We start from the raw sequence: 25,823 nt of genomic DNA, 5'->3' as shown, positions 1-25,823 counted from the left end.
AGGAGACGAAAATTCGTTCTATCCTGGGAAACGATTGCTGGATGCCTTTAGCACCATTGAAGGCAGCAAATTCGTTTTAAGGAAACATCGTGAAATCGGTGGGCTCAAATTACTGTTTAGAACCTGTTGATCAAATTCTTACATTCAGGTGATTCTGTCGGATTGTTTTCGAAGGAGTAACTTCAAACTACAGAAACAACAATCTTCAAACGAATTTTGTTCTATTATTATTTTGTTTCTGTTTCTACTCCTTCTTACCGTTGATCTTCTGATTGTGTTTCAGAAATGGCAACTTCTGGTACCACACTCCCGAATACGACCGGGGAAAAATCAGAAAAGTTTAATGGGTCAGATTTCAAGCGTTGACAATAAAAAATACTTTTTTATCTGACGAAATTAAATCTGGCTAAATTTCTCAAAGAAAACGCGCCTTCATATACCGAGCAAGGCGGTGATGCTGAAAAATTGGCTGCGGTTGATGCATGAAAGCATTCTGATTTCTTATGTAGAAATTATGTACTTAATGGACTGGATAACACATTAGATAATGTGTACTGCAATGCTAAGTTCGCAAAAGAACCGTGGGAATCTTTGGATACAAAGTACAAAACTGAAGATGCCGGCACGAAGAAATTCATTGTCGGTCATTTTTTGGATTATAAAATGGTTGACAACAAGATTGTCATATCCCAAGTTCAAGAACTTCAGATCATACTTAGCGACATCTATGCCGAAAGAATGAAACTAGGTGAATCATTCCAAGTCGCTGCACTAATTGAGAAATTACCACCTTCATGGAAGGATTTCAAGAATTACCTAAAGCACAAGCGGAAGGAAATGAGACTTGAAGATATCATTGTATGATTGAGAATAGAAGAAGACAATCGCAAAACTTAAAAAAGGAATGGTGTATCTAATTCGATGGAATCAAAAGCCAACATTGTAGAAGGAGGCTTCGAGACAAGCAAAAAGAGGAAGCACAATGGGGAAGGACAAATTGGTTCTTCAAAAACTGCTAAAAATTTTTAAGGCAACTGTTACAATTGTGGCAAGGCAGGACATCGATCCAAGGATTGTTGAAAGCCAAAAAATGTGAACGGAAAAACTAACCAGGCCAATGTAACAGAACATGAGAACCTGACTGATAAGGTACAAGACATGAATCTTTCTGCGGTCGTCTCTGAATGCAACTTAATTGGAAACACTAAGGAGTGGTGGGTAGATACTGGAGCTACTCATCACATATGCTCAAACCACGGGATGTTCTCTACCTACAAAGCAATGGATCATGATGAACATCTCTACATGGGAAAATCGTCATCTTCCAAGGTAGAAGGACATAGGAAGATAGTGCTGAAAATGACAAGTGGAAAAGAGCTCACTCTGAATGACGTTTTTTCATGTGCCTGATATTAGGAAAAACTTGGTATCTGGTTCTCTACTAAGTAAGAAAGGGTTTAAGCTAGTATTTGTCTCGAACAAATTTGTACTCTCAAGCTACCTGAATGAGGGGCTCTTTAAATTAAATGTAATGACTGTTTTACCTTCAATTATGAATAAGAATAAATCTTCTTCTTACTTGTTTGAGTCATTTAACATTTGGCATGAACGATTAGGACATACAAGTTATAACACTTTGAGTAGACTAATCAAATCAGATTTATTACCAAAGTGTGATTTTAATCCTAATCACAAATGCAATATATGTATAGAAGCCAAAATGTCGCGTCTACCCTTTCGTTCTGTTGAAAGAAGTACCGAACCCCTAGATTTAATTCACACCGACATATGTGATTTAAAATTTGTTCAAACTAGAGGAGGTAATAAGTACTTTATCACTTTTATCGATGATTGTACTAGATATTCCTATGTGTATTTGCTCAAAAGCAAAGACGAAGCAATTGAAGTGTTTAAACACTACAAGTTAGAAGTTGAAAATCAACTTAGCAAAAAGATTAAGGCCATAAGAAGTGATAGAGGTGGTGAATATGATTCACCATTTGAGAAATTCTGTTCGGAACACGGAATTATTCATCAAACTACCGCGCCTTATTCTCCTCAATCTAATGGTATTGCTGAACGCAAGAATCGAACATTGAAGGAGATGATGAATGTTATGTTAATAAGTTCTGGATTACCGCAGAACTTGTGGGGGGGGGGCCTTGCTTTCTGCCAACTATATTCTTAACAAACTACCACATCGAAAAACGCAAAAGTTACCTTATGAAGTATGGAAAGGTCACAAACCTAATTATAAATACTTGAAGGTATGGGGATGTTTGGCTAAGGTAGTAGTTTCTAAACCTAAAAGGGTTAAGATATGACCTAAAATCATTGATTGTGTATCCATTGGTTATGCCTACCATAGTAATGCGTACAGATTTATGGTATATAAGTCTGAAATACCTGATATGTATGTTAATACAATTATTGAATCAAGGGATGCTACATTTTTCGAAAATGCTTTTCCTTATAACATGCAAGGTGAATCAAATTCACAAAAGAGATCTCGTGAAAACGAAGAGACTATAGATCAAGAATCTATAAATGAACAACCTAGACGAAGCAAGAGGGCTAGGACGTCAACCTCCTTTGGGCCTGATTTTCTAACATATTTGTTAGAAAATGAACCTCAAAGTTTTAAGGAGGCTATGTCATCAACCGAAGCTTCATATTGGAAAGAAGCTGTTCATAGTGAAATTGAATCCATACTACAAAATCATACTTGGGAATTAGTAGACCTCCCTCCCGGTAATAAGCCTTTGGGATGTAAATGGATTTTCAAAAGGAAAATGAAAGCAGATAGATCAATTGACAAATATAAAGCAAGACTTGTCGCTAAAGGCTACAAGCAAAAAGAAGGTCTTGATTATTTCGATACCTATTCTCCTGTGACAAGAATCACATCTATACGTATGCTTATTGCAATAGCAGTATTGAATGATTTGGATATACATCAAATGGATGTTAAAACGGCATTTTTAAATGGGGAATTAGATGAAGAAATTTATATAGAGCAACCTGAAGGATTTGTGGCCTCAGGACAAGAAAAGAAAGTGTGTCGACTTGTTAAATCACTATATGGATTAAAGCAAGCTCCTAAGAAATGGCATAAAAAATTTGACATGGTTATGATGTCAAATGGTTTCAAAATTAACGAGTGTGACAAGTGTGTTTATGTCAGGAACACTCCAAATGGATATGTCATGGTATGTTTATATGTAGATGACATGTTGATTATGGGTAACAATGATTCCATAATTCAAACTACAAAAAGGATGCTAACAAGTAAATTTGAAATGAAGGATTTAGGTGTGGCCGATGTTATATTAGGAATTAAAATTTCTAGAACATCTGATGGTCTCATATTGTTTCAATCACACTACATTGAGAAGATTCTTGATAAATTCAAGAAATATAATATTATTCCTATGAAAACAACTATGGATGTTAGTATGCATCTTATTTCCAATACTGAAAATAGTAAGTCTCAATTGGAATACTCTCGTATCATTGGCAGTTTAATGTATGTCATGAATTGCACTTGACCTGATATTGCCTATTCAATTAGTAGGCTAAGTCGATATACAAGTAATCCAAGTACTGATCATTGGAAGACTATTGTTAGAGTTTTAGGGTATTTAAAACATACCCAAAATTTTGGATTGCACTATTCGAGATATCGAGCAGTACTTGAAGGATACTGTGATGCAAATTGGATATCAGACACTAAAGACTCCAAATCAACAAGTGGATATGTCTTAACACTTGGAGGTGCTGCAATATCATGGAAATCTTCAAAACAAACATGTATAGCTAGATCAACAATGAAATCTGAATTCATTGCATTAGACAAAACCGGAGAAGAAGCCGAATGGCTACGAAACTTTCTAGAAGATATTCCATGTTAGATAAAACCTGTGCCTGCTATATGTATCCATTGCGATAGTCAATCAGCAATTGGTAGGGCACAAAATGCAATGTACAACGGTAAATCTCGACATATACATCGTAGACACAATACTGTTAGACAATTGCTCTCTACAGACATTATCTCTATAGAGTATGTGAAATCAAAAGAGAATATTGCTGATCCGCTAACTAAATGTTTAACAAGAGAGCAAGTCGAAAGTTCATCGAAGGGGATGAGATTAAAACTAATAAAATAATCAGAAGTTTCCATGGTGGCAACCCAACCTAGTTGACTGGAGATCCCAAGATCCAAGTTCAATGGGACAACCGAACTGTGAAAAACTAAGTATGCACTGGGAAGATTGTACTTCTACCCATTCCTATGATGAGCCAGTGCCCAGCTGCCGCGAATAGGTTAATATGCTTTTAATGATTTCTATATCTTGGTTCGTTCAAGTGGAGTATAGCAGAATACTCTTTATGGAAATCACCTATGTGGGTGAGAAGGGGCCGCTTCTAAGAGAATTAGGTGAAGATGAATTTTCTAAAAACCACTCACGAACCAGGAGGTGTCCAAGGTCAAAATGGACACACACGTGAGAACCAACTGTGTTCGACGAAAACTGTGTGACTTCTATTGTCTAGGTTTCCATAAATAGCTGACTGTTCAAAACAACTTGCTACTTATTGACTAAGGAATTCCGATAGATTTTACTAGGGAAAGTTCAAAGTCATTGACTACTTATCCCGATGCAGTCTTCTTCAATGTTTTCTTTGAAAAACATATCAGATGTTATCGTTTGGAATAAGGCCAACATATTTCAATCATGTGAGGGATTGTTGGAAAAAATGGTTAATGGGTCAACTTTGAGCCCAAATTTCAGTGGGACCCACCTTTTAATTAATACAGGACCTAGCATATTCACGTTCTACTCCGCGAGATGATTAACGTGATATATTTATTTATCGAAAACCATTTAAAATTGAATGAAATATTAAGTGTTAAAGTAACCCACATAAACTAAGGATTATGGAAGAATTTGATTTTCCAAACACTTATCCCACATAAGAAAGTTAGGAAACTTTGGTTTGGTTTATAAGGTGGAAGTTTGGAATTGGGTTTGGGCCCCAAGGGGTACCAATAGTCTTTGGAAAGGGGAAGACCTATATCCTATTGGGTTCGGTCATAAACCCACACGCGCGCGTCGTCGTCCGTCCGACCGGCCGGCCGGCTCGGCTCGGCACGAGCAAGTGCCCGTGTCCGAGTCCGGTCCGGTTTGATGCGGGTGCAGGTGGACCTTTACACTATATTAACTTTTTGGACAAAATTTATTTAAAGTTTTGGGCCAAATTGTAAATAATCAATTTCTTGGGTACAATATGAAATTTAAATTTTGGCTTATTCCGAGTGTTTTATTTTCTTTTAACAGTCGACTGTTTCGACTGTTTACCGACCAAACAATCGACTGTTAGCCGACTGTTAACCGACTTAAAAGACACGACTTTTAAGAACAGCATGTCTGTTCTGATTTTTGAGACTTGTCTGAAAGGTGATTACTGTTCGAATGACCACGAACAAGTCTATAAATAGCCATCCTTTCTACCAGAAAATTCACACCATTTTCATTACAAACTTTCTGTGCTTTGAATCTCATTTCCCTCTCTCTCATTCTGATATTGTCTCGAAATAAAATACACTTTGTTGAGTTCGTTGGGACTCCTACAGATTGTAGTGCTGCTTCCGTAAGAGACGAAAATTCGTTCTATCCTAGGAAACGATTGCTGGACGCCTTTAGCACCATTGAAGGCAGCAAATTCGTTTTAAGGAAATATCGTGAAATCGGTGGACTCAAATTACTGTTTAGAACCTGTTGATCAAATTCTTACATTCAGGTGATTCTGTCGGATTGTTTTCGAAGTAGTAATTTCAAACTCCAGAAACAACATTTTCCTCATCTATTCTCCTTCCACCACCACCTCCTCATCCTCCTCCTTCTACTCCACCATCATGGTGGCAGCTGGAGATGGCCGCCCTCCTCAGATCCTTTGGCCTAAAACCTAGTGGTGATCAAATCCATGTCCTCTTAGCCAACATGGACTCTAATGGCAATGGCTCAATTAGTGACGGTTCCAGCCTTGAGTTTGGACATGAGCTACAATACAAATATAAATGGATTTATCTTAATTAAAAAAAAAAGAAACTAAGAATAAATTGGACATTTACAGGGGTAGATACGAGCTATAGTCCGGTCGAGCCCGTGCCTGTATCCATCCCTGGACTCGATCGAGTTTGACGAGTTGGTTGATGCCATATTGCCTGACATGAACGAGGAGGTTTTGATCAACCAGGAGCAATTAATGGGTGTTTTCCTTGCGTTCGACCATGATGGAAATGGTTACATAACCGCAGCTGAACTTGCCGGACAAATGGCGAAAATGGGACACCCTTTGACCTATGGGGAGCTAACTGAGATTGTGCAAGAGGCAGATACAAATGGTGATGGAGTCATAGTTAAGTTTCAGTGAGTTTGCTAATTTAATGGGAAGAAGATCAGCTGCTGATTTCTTAGGCTTAACCCTCTTCTAGCCTAAGACCCTTTGATGCAAGTGCTGGACTAGATTGAACAGTATAATTAACAATATTCAGTGTCATCTAGTCTATGTTACCACACACGTCTTGATTGTTCGTGTTCGACCTTGTCTTTCATTATACTTGCTATATGACTTATTGACATTTTTCCTTTTTTTTTTTTTTCACTTATCTAATATAATTTTAATAGTTATTATTTGTTTAAGGTCATTTGTAGGTCTTTCAATGTGTATGATTCTATGGGGGCCTGAATTAGATGATCGGGCTATTTTCTTTTGCAGGGAAGTTAGGATTTTTTTAATCGTTTCTAATGTTTAGGTCAATTTTGTGTGCTTGCAATTATTTAATGAGGAAGATAATATTTCACTTTTTAATGATTAGTGGACATTGTTTTATTAAGATTCTTCTTCTCTCTCTCTCTCTCTCTCTATATATATAAATAAAATCTTCGGATGCGAATAATTGCAGTGAGCAGTCCGTATTCATCAGTATAAGGTGTAAAAATTGTTCGCTTTGTGCTCAATGCATGACTTCATAGTGCAAGGGTTTATTAGAACTTAGTACAGAATATTAAGTTATAGAACCTAATTATTGTTGATCCTTTGTCACATCGTAGAGCTAGTCGCTAATTGATCGTCTGGGGGTTGAAAGTGGTGTCAGAGCAATCTAGATCGTTCACGTGCTTGTTATTTCTAAATCTTGATTGCATGTTTTAGTCGAGCGATGTCTAGAAATCTTTTATTATGTGATGATTGAATGATTGAATTATTTTAAACCGTGATCCGATTATTTGTGGCTAGTGCTTTATGTAATTTGTTATTTCGAGTTTGAAACAAAATAGAAGGATTACGACTCCATCATCTTAATTTAATTTTCTGTTCAGTTAAATTAAAAATTGTGAGCCTACAAGACATAGCTTTTATGTAATTATTACAATTCTTGCAATTTTATATCTTGTAAACTAATTGAAGATGGGAGATTGGGACGACAAAAAAATAAAGAACCTGAAACAGATTTAAAAAAAAAAAAAATGGAAGAAAGGAGGAAAGAAGTCGAACATCATCATTACAGATCGACAGTTCGGATATAAAGTTTGGATTGGGAGTTTTGGTTTTGTAATGGACAACATGAGCACTTTAGTTTATTGCTTTTAATTAAGGAATCTTGGGCCACCGTCAATTTGAACATATGATACCATTTCTTAATTGATCAAGGAATGTGAAAAAATTGATCACTGCAGATTGAAAAACAATTGTTGTGGGCAAAAAGCATTATCAATTTCAAATAGAGGCAGAAGTGCAGGATCAATTTTTTACGAATCGATCGTGTTCAGAAAATTTTCGAGTTATGTTAACGGAGTTTTAGCTTGGGAAAAATTCACAAACCAGGTTTTAAGTATGTACACTTCAAAATTCAGGTGGTTAAGTTTAATTATGCAAAAATCACGTTTTTATCTAATTAATTAAAAATATTTAATAATTAAATATAATAAAAGTCACAATTACACAATTAATGGTCATATATCCATAATTATAAGTCACAAATTTATTTACTGGTCATATGTTATCAAATTAATTGGTCACAGATTTATTTGAGGTCACAAATCAAAAATTTTGTAAGTCACATTTTATTTTGAGATCACAAATCAAATATTTTATAGGTCACAGTTTTTTCATTGATCATAAATGAAAAAAATTATAAATCACAATTATTTATCAGTCACATATTTCAAATTTGTTTGTCCCAATTACCGAATTTTAAGGTCACATTGGTCTCACGTAACCACGACCATCGCCTGGACGAGCACCACTTCGTCGCCTTTTGCATAACCACACCATCTGCAACCACTAACCATGACCAACAAACCACACACCACCACCACCAGAACCACCATCGATCCAACAAGCCCCACCACTGTAGACGGATCCACCACTACGGCAATACCACCACCAACAAAAACCATACTTTACTCACGCGAGAGAAACACCACAAACTGGTAAAATACCGTCGCTCTGCACTGCAGCACCACAACACTCACCCAACCATCGCAACACCTACTAGCAGTCCACCACCACACCGCAACCCCACTACCACGTTGCCCAGACAACGTCACTCAGATTTTACAACAACCACAGCGAGTGGTGCTCAGATGTTTTGACGCCAGTAGAGGTGGTCTCCAATGATGGAGATAAGAGAGAGCACAGGTGGTTGTGAGAGACGTGAGAGAGAAAATGAGAGATAGAGAGTGAGAGGATGGAAAGGGGGGGGGGGCGATTTTAATTTTAGGGTTTAGTACTTGATTTATGCATTATCAAACTTTGCACCTGATTTTAGAATTGTGATTTTTAAACGTCTTTGGTGTAATTTCTTCTTTTAGTTTTTGAATCTCTAATTTGATTAATAGGAGCAGTTGATAATTATTTTAATTTTTCTTGATTACTTTAACTTAGATTATATTTTTCTGGTTTGAAAATTTTCAATAATTAAACTGTGTATAAATTTGATTAATATGAACAGTTTATAATTATTTAAATTTTCCTTGATAAATTTAATTTAAATTAAATTTTTCTGGACAAAAAATTCGTAATAACTATAAAATCCATCACTTATAAATATTGAGTGGGAGCGAGAGTTTATTCAAATAAAAATCCATAGTCTCCATCGGTTAATGCATAAGCAAAGTAACACGCTTGTCTCGTACTGGTAATGCAACAGACTCCTTATAGGAGGGCTACGTCATTCAACTTGCTTAATTGGATTCATTCACAGTAAGATCGCTTAGATAAGAATATAATTTGTGATCATCCTATAGATGGTGAAATTATTTTCAAGTTTCTAGAGGTCTAGACAAAAGTTATACACTCAAATCGAGATCATCTACGAACCTCCTATAGAGGCTCTTGTTTATGGTCTTGGTAAAACCAAATAAAATGATACTAGACTTAAATAGACATTTATTGTCAGATATGGTTTGTCTAGTAGGAGGGTTCCAACTTGATCAGTGGACACGGTTACCTTTCCTACAATAGGCCTGTTGGATCACAATGATCAAGTATTCATTGCATTATTATAGTCAGATGAATTTACATGTGCTTTTATACATCATATGCCAAATTGTTATTTGCTGCTTAATTTTAATATGCAATGTGTGATTATTCTTGGGTGAAATATCACTTAACCATTTTTTTCATTATTTTATAGCAAAACCAACTAATCGGAAAAAATTATGTGGATTGGAAACATAATTTAATTTTTGTGCTCAATGTGGATAGACTTAATTTTGAGCTTAACGGATATCCTAATAGACCTACTAAGACCATGTGACAAGTCCAAAAGGGTGGGTATGTTAAGTGGTAGACTGCAGACAAGATGTCTAGCTATTTCATTTTGACTTCAATGTCAAACGTGTTGCAACAAAGACTTGAAAGTCAGAGTACCTCCCATCAAATAATAGAGACCCTTTAAGGCATGTTTGGTCATTGAAGTAGGAATGCTCTTTTGAATTTATTTGTACCTTCTAGAACATTCACGTGAAAACCAGAGTGCTTGTCAAGTTTCGTAGTTTGAATATGATTGTATACTTCAAATATGGCTGAGAGTCTAGACGCAACCATCTATCAAGGATGGTAAGTTTTTGACATGGTATTAAATTCATAACTTGATAATTTTTCATAATATACTATGGATTATCACTTACATGAGATGAAGTACCATTGGCTAATTTAATGATAAAGTTGTAATGTGTAAAGTGGTCTTAATGGTACAATGAAAATGCTCATGAATTATTTGGTGGCTACTCTAGTTCCAATCCAAAAGGCAAATTTGGAAAGAAGATAAAGAAAGTTATCAATAAGCATGAGAGCAACAAAAGATCGAAAATAGATGAAAAGCCTTAAGGCAAGTGTTCCAACTGTGGTAAAAAAGATGCTAGAGAATGACTACCTAGATGCATCTGCTAGAAAGCAAAGTGTGAGTGAGATTTTTCGTTAATGAGTATTATTTTGTGGTAAATACTACAAATTCTTCAGATAGATTTTGAAACTATTAATCATATCTGCATGTAAATACGGGTACTTCAGGAAAACAGAAAACTCATTGAAGGCTAGTTTAAAATCATCGTTAACATAAGAGCAATAGTTTTCGCAAGAGCATAGGAGTACTGTTTTTATTTCAATTGTGGTAGGCTGGACTATTATTAGGTCTCGCGAATGAAGTAGAAATTTGTTTTTTGTTTTCATTCTAATAGGACAGAGTTATTCTATAAAATCAACGTCTAATACGCTGAGCATTTTAATGAATAAAGTTCCTAATTGCGCTGCACATTTGATTAATGGTCTTTATATTTTAAACTATTCCACATATGAAATAAAGAAAGGTTACTCTTGTACACCATAAAATGTTGCACCATACTAGTGATATATATTTATGGCGTCTTAGACAATCAACCTTAACAAAATATAAAACTGACTAGAGATGGTTCTCTCAACTCGATTAAGATCGAACCATTGACAGTTTTATGAGTTCTGTTAGGAAGGTAATATGACCAAGTTATCCTCTTTCGACAAAAGGATAGAGCTAAAAATGTATTGGAACTAATGCATTGGACCTGTAAATACACTTGAGAAGAGGAACTATGAGTATTTCTTTATAGATGATTACTCTATATTCAAATACATTTATCTAATGGCTTGAAAGTCAAATATTTTTGAGAAATCAAAAGAGTATAAGACTAAGGCCAAGAAACATTTGGGTAAGAGTATCAACATACTTCGATCGGATTGAGGTGGTGAATACCTCTCGGGAGAATTCAAAGACAATTTAACAGAGATTGGTGTTGTTCCTTAATTGAATAAGCTCGATATACCTAAATCGAATGGCATTCCAAAAAGAAGAAACATGACATTGTTAGATATGGTTAGATTAATGAAGAGCTTCACAACTCTACCTATCTTATTTTGGGATATACATTGAAAATAGTTGGATACATTTTCTTAACTCAATTCTTTCTAACTCTGTTCTCAAGACTCTTCTGAAATTTTGGAATGGATTCAAATCCTGTTTACATCACATTCCAAATTTGGGGGGTCTAGCTCATGTGCTGAAAGAGAAGCAGAAAAGTTGGAGTCTAGGCTAGAGATGTACCTGTTTGTGGGATATCCTAAAGATACCAAGGGATAATTTTTTATAGTCCTCTAGATAGAAAGTTTTTGTTAGCACAAATACAACCTTCCTAGAGGATAAGTATATTAATGATCATCAGTCTAAGAATAAGGTCTAGTTGGAAGAAATGAGTAGGAGCAATTCTACCTCATTAACTCCTGGGACAAAACCTAGGAAAGATATCCCATGGTGTTAAATAAATTTGGGCAAGTGATCTGAGTGGGAGAGTTGAGTAGTCATCTGATCTAATTAATCAATAGAATGTTAAAGGTAATGAGGAGGTAATAGTGTCACCTAATGATAATTCCAACTTCGATGAAAATAATACGTTTCAAATGTTCCACAGTCCTAGATCAACTGTCCCATAGATAAAGTCCGAAGATTATCAATTCACCTTCAAGGTACTTGTTGAGTGGAGAGTCCAATCAGTGATCTCCGTGGTAAAAGTTGATGATCCAATTTCATATAAAGAGATTATGGATGATGTAGATGCCGAGATCTATTTATGGATCGAAGCAGACATCAAGATCTTGGAATAGAGATTCGACAAAGTAATTAAGACATTTGATTTTGTTCAGAACTTTGATGAATCCTGTATCTATAAGAAGATACAAGATAAATTTGTATATTTCTTATGCTTATGTAGATGATATTCTACTCATTACAAAGAATGAAGGTGTGTTATTGTCTATGAAAGTGTCGTTGACCCAACAATTTCATATGATGGACTTAATGAAATTAACTATGTTCGAAGTTTTAGATCTTGAGATATCGAAAAAACAAGATAATAGCTTTTGTCTCAAGTCTTATATGTTGACAAGATACTTATTAGATTTACAATGCAAGACTCTTTAAGGATTAGTCCACGAAGACTTCTAAAGAAATTAAGTACATGTAGGATACCTTATGCTTGGCAGTAGGTACTATGCTATGCTGTGCAATAGACCTGACATTTGTCATACTGTTGGTGTGGTGAGTTGAAATCTGTTTAACCATAGGATCAAAACATTGAATGGCAATAAAGCATATCATTTAGTACCTCTAGAGAAAAATGAATTATATGCTCATGTTAGATCTTATTTCAATAGGTTAAAATTATTTAGACCTCTAGAGTGATGAACACTATTACATGTCTACATCGGTATTGTTGTTACTTGATGGGGATGGGGAGAGGGGGGGGGGCAATTATTTGGAGACATATCAAGCAATCATGCATTGCTAATTCCAACATTGATACCAAGTATGTGACAGTTTATAAAGCTACCAAATTGGCTGTATGACTTAGAAATTCCTAACTGACATCGAGGTGGTGCTTGCATCTGCACAACCAACCCTTGACATTGTACCATGATAATAGTGGGACAGTGAAAAATGCTAAAGAACCAAAGGGTCATCAGAGAAGTAAACACATTAAACGAAAAATCATCTCTTAAAAGAGATAATTGGTAGAGAAAGTGTAGTTGTCTGTAAGATTCTACGAGGATAATCTTAAGATTCGTTCATTAAGAGCCTATTGGCTAAGTTTTCAAGGAACATCTGGAAGATACGAGGTTGCAAGACATGACACATAAACTCTCGTGCAAATGAAAGATTTTTGGGTCGTGTGCCCATAGAGTATATTTTGTTATGATAAAATATTTATTTATAAGAAATAAGGTTGTGGTTTTATTTACTTATTGCATTATTTATTATTGAGCATGTGAATTAAAATACCTATGATCATTTGTGATAATATAAGTTGGGTACTTGCACTAAGAAGTATAGTGTGACACAACTTATATTTTGATCATAAATAATTTGTTCACAACTAATGTATAAGGGCTGGCACCTTGTACTAAAAGGTTGTAGTATTGACTAATTCACTATTTAGATTTGTGATTTGTCCTTATCATAAAAATAGTTAAAGATGACACTAGTATACTTAGAGTGTATTGAACGGACCACGTGTTGAGTTTAATTCGATAACATGACTGTGCAGAGAATTAAATTCCACTAGACATCTGTATTTCATCTAAATTCATTGACAGGATTATGTATATCTTTTTGTGATTTTAAAGGTTATTTGATTCATCATGGGTGATATCAATTTAATTGGTTAAATATCTCGATGAGATGAAAACTTGAGAATGAGCGGAGTAGAGAATATGAATTTGTGTCAGAAACCGTCACCCTGAAAAATAGGTAGAGTGATTATTTAAATATTTTCTATTGAACGATTAAAATTTAAGCTTCGTATTTAGCTGTGGCTAAACTTCGACAATGTGATTAGTTCACAGGATCGTTGAAGAAAATTGTACAAAGCAAAACAGTCATTTATGTTATTACCTAATTATCGGATCTCGGACGGGTATAAAATATATACATGGTAATTACAGATTTATCGGCTTCTATGATTTTATATATTTCAAAAGTTCAGTCATTTACTTTTAGTGGAAAAAGCAAAGACTAATAATTAGATTGTGTGGTCTAGGGTCGACTAGATAGGATCTAATTATTAGAGCTTGGATAATATATGTTCGATCAGGTCCGTATCGTAGCTTCACAAAGTATTGAAACTTAATTACGGTAATTATAATAGTTTTTGGCTTAATTGTAACTACAATAAAGTTTTGTACTTAATTGTAATTACTGTGAAAGTTGTAAACTTAATTATAATTATAATTGAAATTCTAGGACTACACATATAATTAAATGTAAACTAATTGGATTTGGATTTTAATTAAAACTCCTACTTGGATTTTAATTAGAACTCCTATTTGAATGTGAAATTATTATTGTATAACGATTTGAACTCTTCTATCTTTATAAATAGAGACTAGATGAATTTAGGCATCCTATGAAATTTTACAACAATTATAATACATAATTTCATGGTGTTCAAATTTGGAGAGAGAGAAAATTATTATTTTTTATTTTTTTTTTCGCTTCAATAATTAGTTTGTTGGTTTAATTAAAAGAAGGTGCTCACCCACCGATATAGTACCGTCTTTAGAAAATATCATAGAAGATTTGGAGGTTTGAAGCATCAAGTTTTTAGAATTAAAAAACTGGAAGTTCGTAATTCATAATCAATTTAAGAATTGATTATCGAATTTAGGTAAGAGTTCAAATTCTTTATTCTTGATATAACATACATGTGAACATCTAGACGATCTTGTTTATTGAATTAATTTTTTTTAAATTTTTGAATAATTTCACTTCTGCATTCCAACAGTAAGAGGGACAAAAACCAGTCATTTTATGCCGACTGTCCACAGAACGATGTATATGCCTTGTACAAGAAGGCCGTGAGACTATAAGTGACGTTCTTATAGAAGAAGTACATATCTGCATCAAGAAATACCTAGAAACTCAAATGACTTCCCAATGAAGGCTATTTTGATACACTAAAAAATTATGAAGTAACTAAATATATTTTTATCTGAATGAGGAGGGAGAAAAATTTTTCACGGAAAGTAATAAGTTTGATAAAATTTATAATGAGGCTCCGTTTAGGAGTGATTTTTCCACCCAAAAATTGATTTTCTTGACCATTATTTCACTATTGCAGTCATAATTTTTGACTTCTTCTTTCATATGTGGCCCACACGGTCAAAAAATCAATTCTCAAAATCACTACCGAATAGGCCCCGAGAGTTTTACCATTTAAGCGAGTGTTCCAAAAATGTTCATGCACCAAAAGCAAGGGTTACAAAAAATCTAAACGAAGTAATCGCAATGCCACTTGACACGACTGCCTAATGTATTGGTAGAAAAACATTTAATTATAAGAAAATCATATTATGTTTGAATTCAGTTACTGAATGATGACCAAGAAAACCATTAGTTTTTTCAACTTATTGCATTTGTCATAGCTAATTCATATTCCAATATCTGCTTCTTGAAGTGGAATATTTCATTCACTACATCATCAATTCCATCGTTAACTAGTCTTGTTACCTGTAAATTCTAAAAATAAAAAAATAAACTTGTTTAGCTAAGCTTAGAAAAACGTAAAAGTTATACTTAACTTGGATGTGTTACTTTTTCTTTTTAATTATTTTGAAAGTACTCTCACTTATTGACAAAATAAGTAACTTATTCTCAAATTTGACTATAATATCATTGCAGTTAAGACTTAAGAGGATATAATTACTAGTGATTTTTGTTTTGATGATGAACGTTAGGATATTACATAAGCACAGCCAATTGCAATTTCGAGAAATAAATTTTTTATATATTCTTCTAAGCAAGAGACTTTCTATCAATGATAAGAGCACATACTTTAGAGCTTCATTTAGCAACCTGACTTTCCATTCATAGTCTGCGGAAGGATACTTTCCTTTGAAGCCTAATGGAAAAATGATTTACAAATTCTCTCTGTATGGCATATTATAAACTATCTAAAAGGCTCTTTGTCTTTTTATCATCATTTCACAATTTTCTCCATTGGAATGCGAAAGTTAAAACACAGAACATGCATGTACCTTAGTAATTGCATCTTTATTGTCAGAAATATATATCACTTTGTTTAGACCCAATTATGCAGAATTGACCTATAAAAAGAAATACATCAATTATTTAAATCCTAAGTCAAACAATAACATATGTATAGACCAAAAGCATAAAATGTAAATAATACCAAAAATTGTTGGAGGAAAACTTCTTGAAGAACTCTTCACAAGGATAAAAAACCTCCGAGTAAAACTTGTCAAAACGATCCACTAGAAAAGTTAACTTATAATTGGTCTAGACACTGCTAAACCTTAATTGACCCTGACCAAACTTGTATGTCACTGAAAAACCTCCTCGATTGTGCAACCCTTACTTCCCGATAACTCTGGTTACTTTTCCTCCGTGTGGATCACAAAGAATGAACTTGTTCTAGAGCGTTGGAACTCCAAATGCCTCTTCTCCAACTTCAGAACTCTGAATGCTTATAGATAAAGGTAAGAACACTTATTGATGAAGGTAAGATTTTTAGTGTTTGACCTTTAGATCTTTTGGTCTTATGGTTGAATCAAGAGATTATAGGAATTTATGTCTGATCATTGTATAATGTTCTCCTGAATGAATAATTTCTCAACTAATGGCACATAAATAGTTTGGGACAAATTATGGCTTAGGTATATATAATATGAAGTGTTTGAAATTGTAGAAAGGCTAAAAATCAAGATCTAGGGTTTAGGCATGTAACACAGCCGCACAAGTGCTATTGGGGTGCCCAACAAGCACTCACAACCTGTTTTGGGCAATCAAGAACCTAGAGGGGGGCCAACGAGCTCTCTATGAACAGTTATCAGTATTTTAATCATTTCCTTGTCTTCTAATATCAGATTGAAGCGATTCAAAGTGTGTTAAAAAGTTAATTCAAATGGCTACAATTCTTTTAATAGCATGTCTCAAATTTGAATGTTTTCTATGTGAGAAATGTTTCGAAACTTGTGATTGAGAATTTGGAGCATGACTTGTGCAACACTTTGATACTCCTTTAACTTCTAATTCCATCCCATTTATCATATGTGATCTTCTTAGATATCTTTGAGTTATTTGACTTCTTCAAGACCTATACCACGGACTCATTGACGTTTTAACTTTAATTATAACTCCATTACTTTAATTTTGTGTAAGCAATAACCAATTACAAATAGAGACCTAACAAACTCCCCGTTTGACATTCTATAACAAATTTTTTTTATTTCAAAGTCAAAATTAAAAACAACTTAACAACAATCTACCCAAAGACTCAATTTCTAAACTTTAACTCAAATTTTGTCATATATATTTCTTGAAACACATGAAAATAACAACACGTGAAAAACAAGAAAAAACTTATAATAAGGCATATACTTAAGTTAGCTAAATAACTGAACCAAAACACGTGTAACAACAATGTATGTACTACTATGAGCATCAAATAACTTAAAATCTAAACATGACAAAATAAAATATATAGCTAAACTAGCAAGACAAAATAATGATTGATACCATACAAAACATGAAACATAATATCAATAAGCAAAATATCCAATCATGATAGTCACATTATCAATCAATCAATCAAGTAATTACTATAACTCCCCCCAGTAGCGAATTCAGGATGTTGAGTCAGTACAGACGGTCGTTGACCATGGATCGTCGACCGCCATAAAATATTAAGAGCTCGTTTGATGTCCCTTCTTTTTTTTTTCTTTTTTTTTTTTGTAAGAAATGCATTTTGGAATAGTGATTTGATGGAAAATGTGTAGTTAAAAATAAAAAAATAATAATTTGAATTTGTGTGTAATATTATTTTATTAGTGAATGTTCGATCGAAAGTAAGAGCGAGAAAAATATATTCTGAAATAAATGGAAATTAAACAAAGCTTAAATTTTAAATAAAATAATTATTTTGTTGAAGTTGAACATATATAATTCTATTATATGAATAAATTGTACTCACCAAATGACATTGTAGCTTTGCATAATTCATTTTTTTTTTTTTTGTAAGAAATGCATTTTGGAATAGTGATTTGATGGAAAATGTGTAGTTAAAAATAAAAAAATAATAATTTGAATTTGTGTGTAATATTATTTTATTAGTGAATGTTCGATCGAAAGTAAGAGCGAGAAAAATATATTCTGAAATAAATGGAAATTAAACAAAGCTTAAATTTTAAATAAAATAATTATTTTGTTGAAGTTGAACATATATAATTCTATTATATGAATAAATTGTACTCACCAAATGACATTGTTGCTTTGCATAATTCAAAGGACAAGCACGAGTTCGATTTTTTCCAATTGCATCAAAATCCCTAAAATCTAGCATATATTGTTTTGTTAAATTTAATAGCACAACGTTGCAGTTGTCATAGTGGTCCAGCATTCAACATTTCCAAGAGTAGCCCAAGGTTCGAATCTTCTCTGGTGCAATCCTTATTACAAGAATTTTTGGTAAAATTGTATAACTAAATATGTTATACAATAAATTGGGTGGCAAAAGATTCAAACCCAGGACTCCCAAGATACATATCCAAGCGGTAACCAACTTGGCGAGGAGGAATGGACAAAATAACAACAAATTACCAGAAATATATTCTAAACCTTTATCTATTCTCAAACAAAAAAAGGGCTCTCGGCGGATCCAGCACGCGCGGCCGCGGGGGCTTGCCAGGTGCTGGATCCGCCAGTAACTCCCCCCCCAACTCAAATTTCAAATTCAGATTTTCTCCTCCTAAATCATATACTTATGAAATAAATACTAACTCTCCTCCTTTTCGACATGAATATTAAAGAAAGACTAACAATATAATTATGAATAATACAAAGAGGAATGAGTAAAAAAAATGCATATGGACAAATTAAGAAAAATTATGCAACACGTGTGATGGGAGAATACAAATTTTCTTTTGAGACTAAATTTTTTTATGTATTTTTAAATATAATATCATGAACGGTTATTTGCTTATTTATACAGGCATAATTTATAAACAATAAACTTTTTTCATATACCTTATTTTAAATCTACATGGAGTAAATTGTACATGACATGTGTGGAAAGTCTCACTAAATTCATGTAAGTTTCAAAACCTTAAATCGATGAAAAAGGACAAGCAAAGAATCACTGATGAATAAATATTTTCTTCAAAATATGAAGGCAAATTGAGTGCTACTAGGACCTTTTAAAGACAAAGCTCATATTTAATTTTTTCAATGTATAACTTTTCTTTCTCCCTCTATCTGTAATATAATATTTTTTTATTCTCTCTCTCTCTCTCTCTTTTTTTTTTTCATATATCATGTGCAGACTTATCTTCATTAAACATATTTAATGACCATTATAATGAGTTTTAGGCTGATGACTACAAATTCATATGACTATTAGGACACTAAGTTTTGGGATATCCAATAAACTTAACTGCTCGAGTTAAAAAGGCTATGAAGAAAAGTACAAGATATATCACAATAATTTAACTCTTTTGAAGTACAACTCCCTTTTTATGGAGAATATATAAAAGTTTAGGTCAACTAGTTAAAGACCATTCCATATTCAAAGTCAACCTACCATGCAAATGACCGCCATCCCAAGTGTCACAAACGTGGTCAAAATTCACTCATAAGAACTTAATGAGTGCAGTGCTGAAGATACATGCAATAAATTATAACAAGTACTTCAAACAAGTTTAAACAATTTAATAAAAACTTTATTCATCATTCATAAATTATATTAATACAAGATTACAAAATAATGTCCACAAAATATATCAATTGGAAGTGTTATGACTTCAAAAATGATTTTTCCTTTTTTAATTATTTTTGGGTTTTTTATAATAAAGGAAAAAGAAAAAAAAAAGATAACTAATATATAATGAATAAATGTGCATGCACGAATATATAGATATCATGAATAATGTAGATAGATGCACCCAAACGCCTAATCGATGAGGCAAATAGACGCTTTTACTATGAAAAGCAACACGACAATATCTCAATTAATATCATCACTTTAACTTGTTAGTTCACTCTTTTTGACCCAATTCTTCTTAGAAGAAAATATAATCTTTGTCAATTGAGTTGTTGATTTAGTCAAGTAATCACTTGACTAGTCAAAAAATCTAACATGAGTAGTTAGATTTTGTTTTGTTCTTATTCAAGGGCTTATGAGACTTGGGTCTTATGAAACCTAAAATATCACAGTTTTGACCTGTAAGAATGAACTTAGGACTAAATTTAGGTTGAGGAACCTTATATTGCATAGATACTCTAGGTCATGGACTACCACTCTCTTAGACTTGACTGAGAAAAGTGCAAACTTGGTGTTCAAAGATGAAACAGCATGGGTATTAGGTTTATACAATCCTAACATATTGTCAATCTTCACTAGATTTCTTAATGTCAATAGTAAGAGTCTTAACATTAACTTCTAAGGACTCTTTTTCAATTCTTAACTCATTCAATCTAATAGTAGACTCCTCAAGTTTCACCACAAAGCTCTCAATTTTAACTTAAGCTTATGCAATTTCTTAAAGGCAGAGCTTTTGACCTTTTTAGCTTAAAGCACTCCTCAAATAAGTCATCAAAAGCCTCATAAATATCACGCTCATCTTCTGACTCTTATGTGAAGGTTTAGATTTCTCCATGTCCTCGTCGACTCATTATTAACCATAGATGTGATGTCACATAATTCCCTCCCTTATCAGGGTTGGAATTATCACATTGATTATTGGAACTAGACTCGTCCTCAGTTAGAGTAGCATTCATAGCTTTAACTAGGATTTTCTTTTAACTTGGGCACTCTGATTTAATATGAACAAAAACCTAGCACTCATGACACCTAACAGGCCTCTTCCAAGGCATCTCTAACATCACTCTTTTCTCTTTTATCTTTCACAAATGTACCAGATTCAACTTTAAATTTCCTCGAGAATTTCTTAAATTTCCTAGAAAGGTAGGCAAGCTCATCATCCTTAAAATTGTCATTATCAGTGGAGTCACAGTCTACTTTCCTAATAGTTTTGAGGGCTAAAGATTTTTTCCTCTTAGACTAAGGTAGGCTAAATTTATAGATTTGGAGAGATCCTGCGAGTTCTTCTATCTTGGTAACATTTAGGTCTTTGCTTTCCTCAATAGTAGTAACCTTAGGTCTAAACCTCTCAGGTATCTCATAACATTTCTCACAATTTTAGCCTTAGGGATTCATTTACTTAGGTTGAAACTAGAGTTGACTATGTCATTAATTCAGCATAGAAATCACCCAAAGATTTTTCATCAATCATTCTAATTTCTTCAAACCTTGCGGTCAACATCTATAATTTAGAGTTTTGAATGGTCTTGGTTCCATCGTTTATGGTTTTCAATATTTCCCAAGCATCTTTCGTAGTCTCACATATGGACACTCATTTAACTCCTTAGGTAAACTACCCATAAAGATGACATGTATTTGTCTACTATTCAAGTTATAGCCATCTAAATCATTCTTAAAGCGAATTAAAACCTCTATAAAGATAACTACACTTGCAACAACAGATGTAGCTGGGACAGTCCAACCTTTCTGTACACTAATCCAAACCCGTTCATCGTAGACTTAAGAAATGTTCTCATTCTGAACTTCCAATTTGCATAAATATTACTGTTAAATAATGTAGGAAGAAAAAGTGATTGACTCATCGTGACAAATAGGGTCAAGGATAGTAATTATGCTCCAATACCAATTTTGAGAAATATATATCTCTTTGTTTAGATCCAAATATTAGGAATTGACTAATAAAAAGCAATACATCACCTATTTATTGTTTCTAGATGATTAAGGTTAAATGTAATTTAAACCCAAAGTTAAACAATGACAAATGTATAGATCAAAAGCAAAAAGATAAAATAAAATAACACCAAAAATTGATGAGAGAGAAAACCCTTGAAGAACTCTTCACAATGATCAAAAAACTTTGGACAAACTTTCCGAAAATGATTCACTAGAAAACTCAACTCACAATTGGTTCAGACATTGCTAAACCTTAGCTGTCTTTGACCATCCAACTTGTAAACCACATAAGAATCTTTTTGATTGTGCGACTCACACTTTTCAACAACTCTGGACTACTTTTTCATCCATGTGGATCACCAAGAATGAACTTTTTTCGAGCACTAGAAGTTCAAGTGTCTTTTCTTCAACTTTAAAACTTTAAAGGCTTATAGGTAAAGGTAAGATTTTTTATGTTTCATCTTTAAGTCTTGTGTTTTGATCTTATAGTTGAATCAAGAGATACTAGGAATTTATGTTTGATCTATGTAGGATGTTCTTTTGAATGATTAATGGCTCAACTAATGGCATAGAGATGGTTTGGATTAATTGTGGCTTGGGTATATATAGCATGAAGTGTTAGAAGTTGTTTGGGATTCTAAAAAGGTTAAAAATTGCGATTTAGGGTTTGGGCAAGTAGCACAGTTTTTCGAGCACCATAGGGGGCACCTAGCGAGTGCCCACTATTTGTTTTTGGCGCTCAATCAGCGAGCTTTCTTGAACCAGCCGTTAGCATTTTCATCATATCTTTCTCTTTCGATATCGAATTGAGGCGGTTCAAATTACCATTGAATCTAACTCAAAAGGCTACAATTCTTCTAAAATAGTACTTTCAAATTTGAATGTTTTCTATGTGGAAAAATGTATCACAAATTGTGACTGAGAATTTGAAACATGACTTGTGTGGCATTTTGACAATTTTAAGGATGAGGATTTTGCTTACCGTGCTATAACATCTTTGAGCTCTTTGAATTTTTTAAGATCTATACTACTGATCCACTGACTTTTTAACTTTAACTATAAGCCCATTACCTTAATTTTGTCTAAGAAATAGCCAATTAAAAATAGAGACCTAACACTTATCTGCTATTTTCTCCAGTTCTTTGTTTTTTGGACTTTCCATATTTACAATAATATGTTTCATTCCTTGCCTGAGCAAGCTACTAGCATACCTACAAATATAGAAATCTTGTGTCAACAATTTCTAGAAAGCTAAATGTCACAAAAAAAAAAATAATAATAATAATAAATAAATAAATAAAATGAAAAAAAATTATTTACAAAAATTGTGCCTAGAATATACCCAATATTAATAGCAGTGTCCATCTTATCTCCTGTCAAAACCTATCTTTTTATTCTTGTTTAAGTTTATCAATGCATTTAGGAATTTGCCACAACCAAAAGTAGGAAAATAAAATTGGTCCATTACAGTTCTGTAAGAAACTTCACCCTCTGTTGGAGCTTGTCCTAAGCAGGTGTTTCTTCGAGAAGAATCAAATCATTTTCTACTTTTCTTGCCACTTCGTTAATCATTGCCTTGTGATCTGCAATGACTGAGTCTTTCGCCTTTACAAATTTTTCATTCTATCTTCTTATATTCTTTTTCACTCAGTTCCCAATAAGAAAGTATCAACGTCCCCAAGCCTAAATTAGCATATTCATGTACATGTTCTCTCTCTCTCTTTGAATATTGTTCCATTTATTGCAAGTCTCGCAAACATGACACAACAAAGAAAAGATACGGACAAAAAGTAGGAAAATAGCTATTATTAGAGGTAAGGAATCACTAATATGTCAGCACCTTTGCAGAGAAATAGCAACTTTCCTTCTTCGTCTCTTACTTTTCGTGAAAACCCCATAAGCATACGGTATCGTCGACAAGTAATAAATTTAATGTTTAAGAGTTTTGTCCCACATAAAATAGATTTCAATTCAAGTTTAGTAGCTTTGTGTGAAATTCGAATAATGTAACCCAAAAGAATTGATTTTTTTTTTATTTATTCTAAATTAATCTAAGAATGTTGTAAAAGTTGGGTTTGTATTAAATTATGGATGATTGTATTGCATTTCAAATTCATCTATTGTTATCTATTTCAATTCTTAATTATGTAATATTGCTCCGTTCATGCATTCTTGATAATTTATAAAGCTAAGGTATTTAATTTTCTTTTCCAAAATAAATGAATTATATTTTAATCATGAACTGGGTATATTCCTAGTATGAATTCGAATGATTAGAACATATTAAATTTCAAATCATTTATATGATTGCACATGTGATATTGTTGTTCCTAACATCTATTGTCCGTGTGTTAATCTTGCTGTGTTTTAAATTTATTGTAAGTCTTTTAACACTACAATAAGCAATTAATTATCTAATTGGTGATCATGCAATTAACTAATACAGTGAGAATGCAAAATTAATCAAGAAACATAAGAAATACTAAACTCCTAGTATTCAAAATACATTTATCAGTTACCATCATGGAGATTCACTTTCTGCTGTTGAATTCTAAAACATTTAAAAGTTTGTATTACAAGAAAAACAAACTGTACGTGACAAAAATGAACAAATCTTTAGACACTTGCCAAGGCACCAAAGTATAATAGATTGTAGGCTCACATCATTGTACCCTTCTATAGACTAGAAGACCTCGAGATCACCATCCCATTTTTCGCTCATTTTATTCAATTCAACCAATTTGCATTGAGTTTTACGTAGCAAACAAAATATAAATATAATTAAGTCATAAATTATCAAAATTAATAACAATTAGCCTCATTTAACGGTCCAAATAAGTGTACAAGATAGATTTATCAGTAACTATCATGGAGATTCACTTTCTTATGCTGTTGAATTCTAAAACATTTAAATGTTTGTATTATACGAAATCGAATTGTAAATGACAAAAATGAATAAATCTTTATATAGGGTGACCCTGATATTTTGTGGACCTTATGCCAACTTTAAATATGGGGCTCTATTGAAGAAAAAACATCGTATTTTTACTTGAGCCTTTTAGAGAATTTTAATATAATCATGAAGAATTTAATACTGACGACTAAGATCCAAAATTTGAAGAGCAAAATAACAAAATGTCAAAGTTCAACATGCAATACAAATAATAAGTGAAATTTGGCCAATAGAATTATAATGCAACGGCAAGGGGGTCTGTTCGTTTCTTTGATCATTTTTTTTACTGCAACTATTTAAAGCAAAATTGAATATACATTTGAGCGATTTATGTACAAAATTGGAGAATGTTGATTGTGAGAGATAGTATAACAAAATAATGAAAATAGTGATCAAATTTAAATGAGCTTCTAATTTTATATTAATTCATACTAAATTAACTAACAAAGAAAAGTAGAAACATGGACAAAGAATTATTAAATTTGAAGCACCTTCAATAAATATCAAAAAGGGCTATTATCATGAGATTAAAGCAAAATAAAAATTGCTCATGTACTCTGTAGTATATGTTTTGAACATATAAGGCTTTAATAATCAAAGTTTTGAAAATCAACCCAAACATCAACTTGAAAAAGGTTAAGGGTCAAGGGTCAAAAAGTTGAACTGGATGCAATAAATAAATATACACAAATAAGAAAAATGGAGGTGAAATGAAAAAATAAATCAAATATTGAAATGAAAGAATTAATTTTTTTTTTACTTTAAATTTATAATTTTCCAAATAAAATAGCACATTATTTTTAAGGTAACCCAATATAATAAAACAGCTTAAAACTTTAAAAGCTTGAACAATGACCTTAAGGTTTAAAGCAATCCCACGTTGGAAAATAAAGAAAAGGGAAGGAATGAAAGTAGTTATAAAAAGTGGCTATCAACTCTTTTAACAACAGCTTTATGGGCCTTATTTAGTCATTTGGCTCAAGGATTTT

General features: G+C 33.0%; 1 pseudogene; it reads left to right on the top strand.

The window, feature by feature from the left end:
• Positions 1-5,428: 5,428 nt before the first annotated feature.
• LOC111408525 lies at positions 5,429-6,499 on the top strand (annotated as a pseudogene).
• Positions 6,500-25,823: the final 19,324 nt, after the last annotated feature.

This window comes from Olea europaea, chromosome 13, assembly GCF_002742605.1.
Source record: "Olea europaea var. sylvestris chromosome 13, O_europaea_v1, whole genome shotgun sequence".
Taxonomy (NCBI): Eukaryota; Viridiplantae; Streptophyta; class Magnoliopsida; order Lamiales; family Oleaceae; genus Olea; species Olea europaea.
This window is presented reverse-complemented; position numbering and strand designations above follow the sequence as displayed.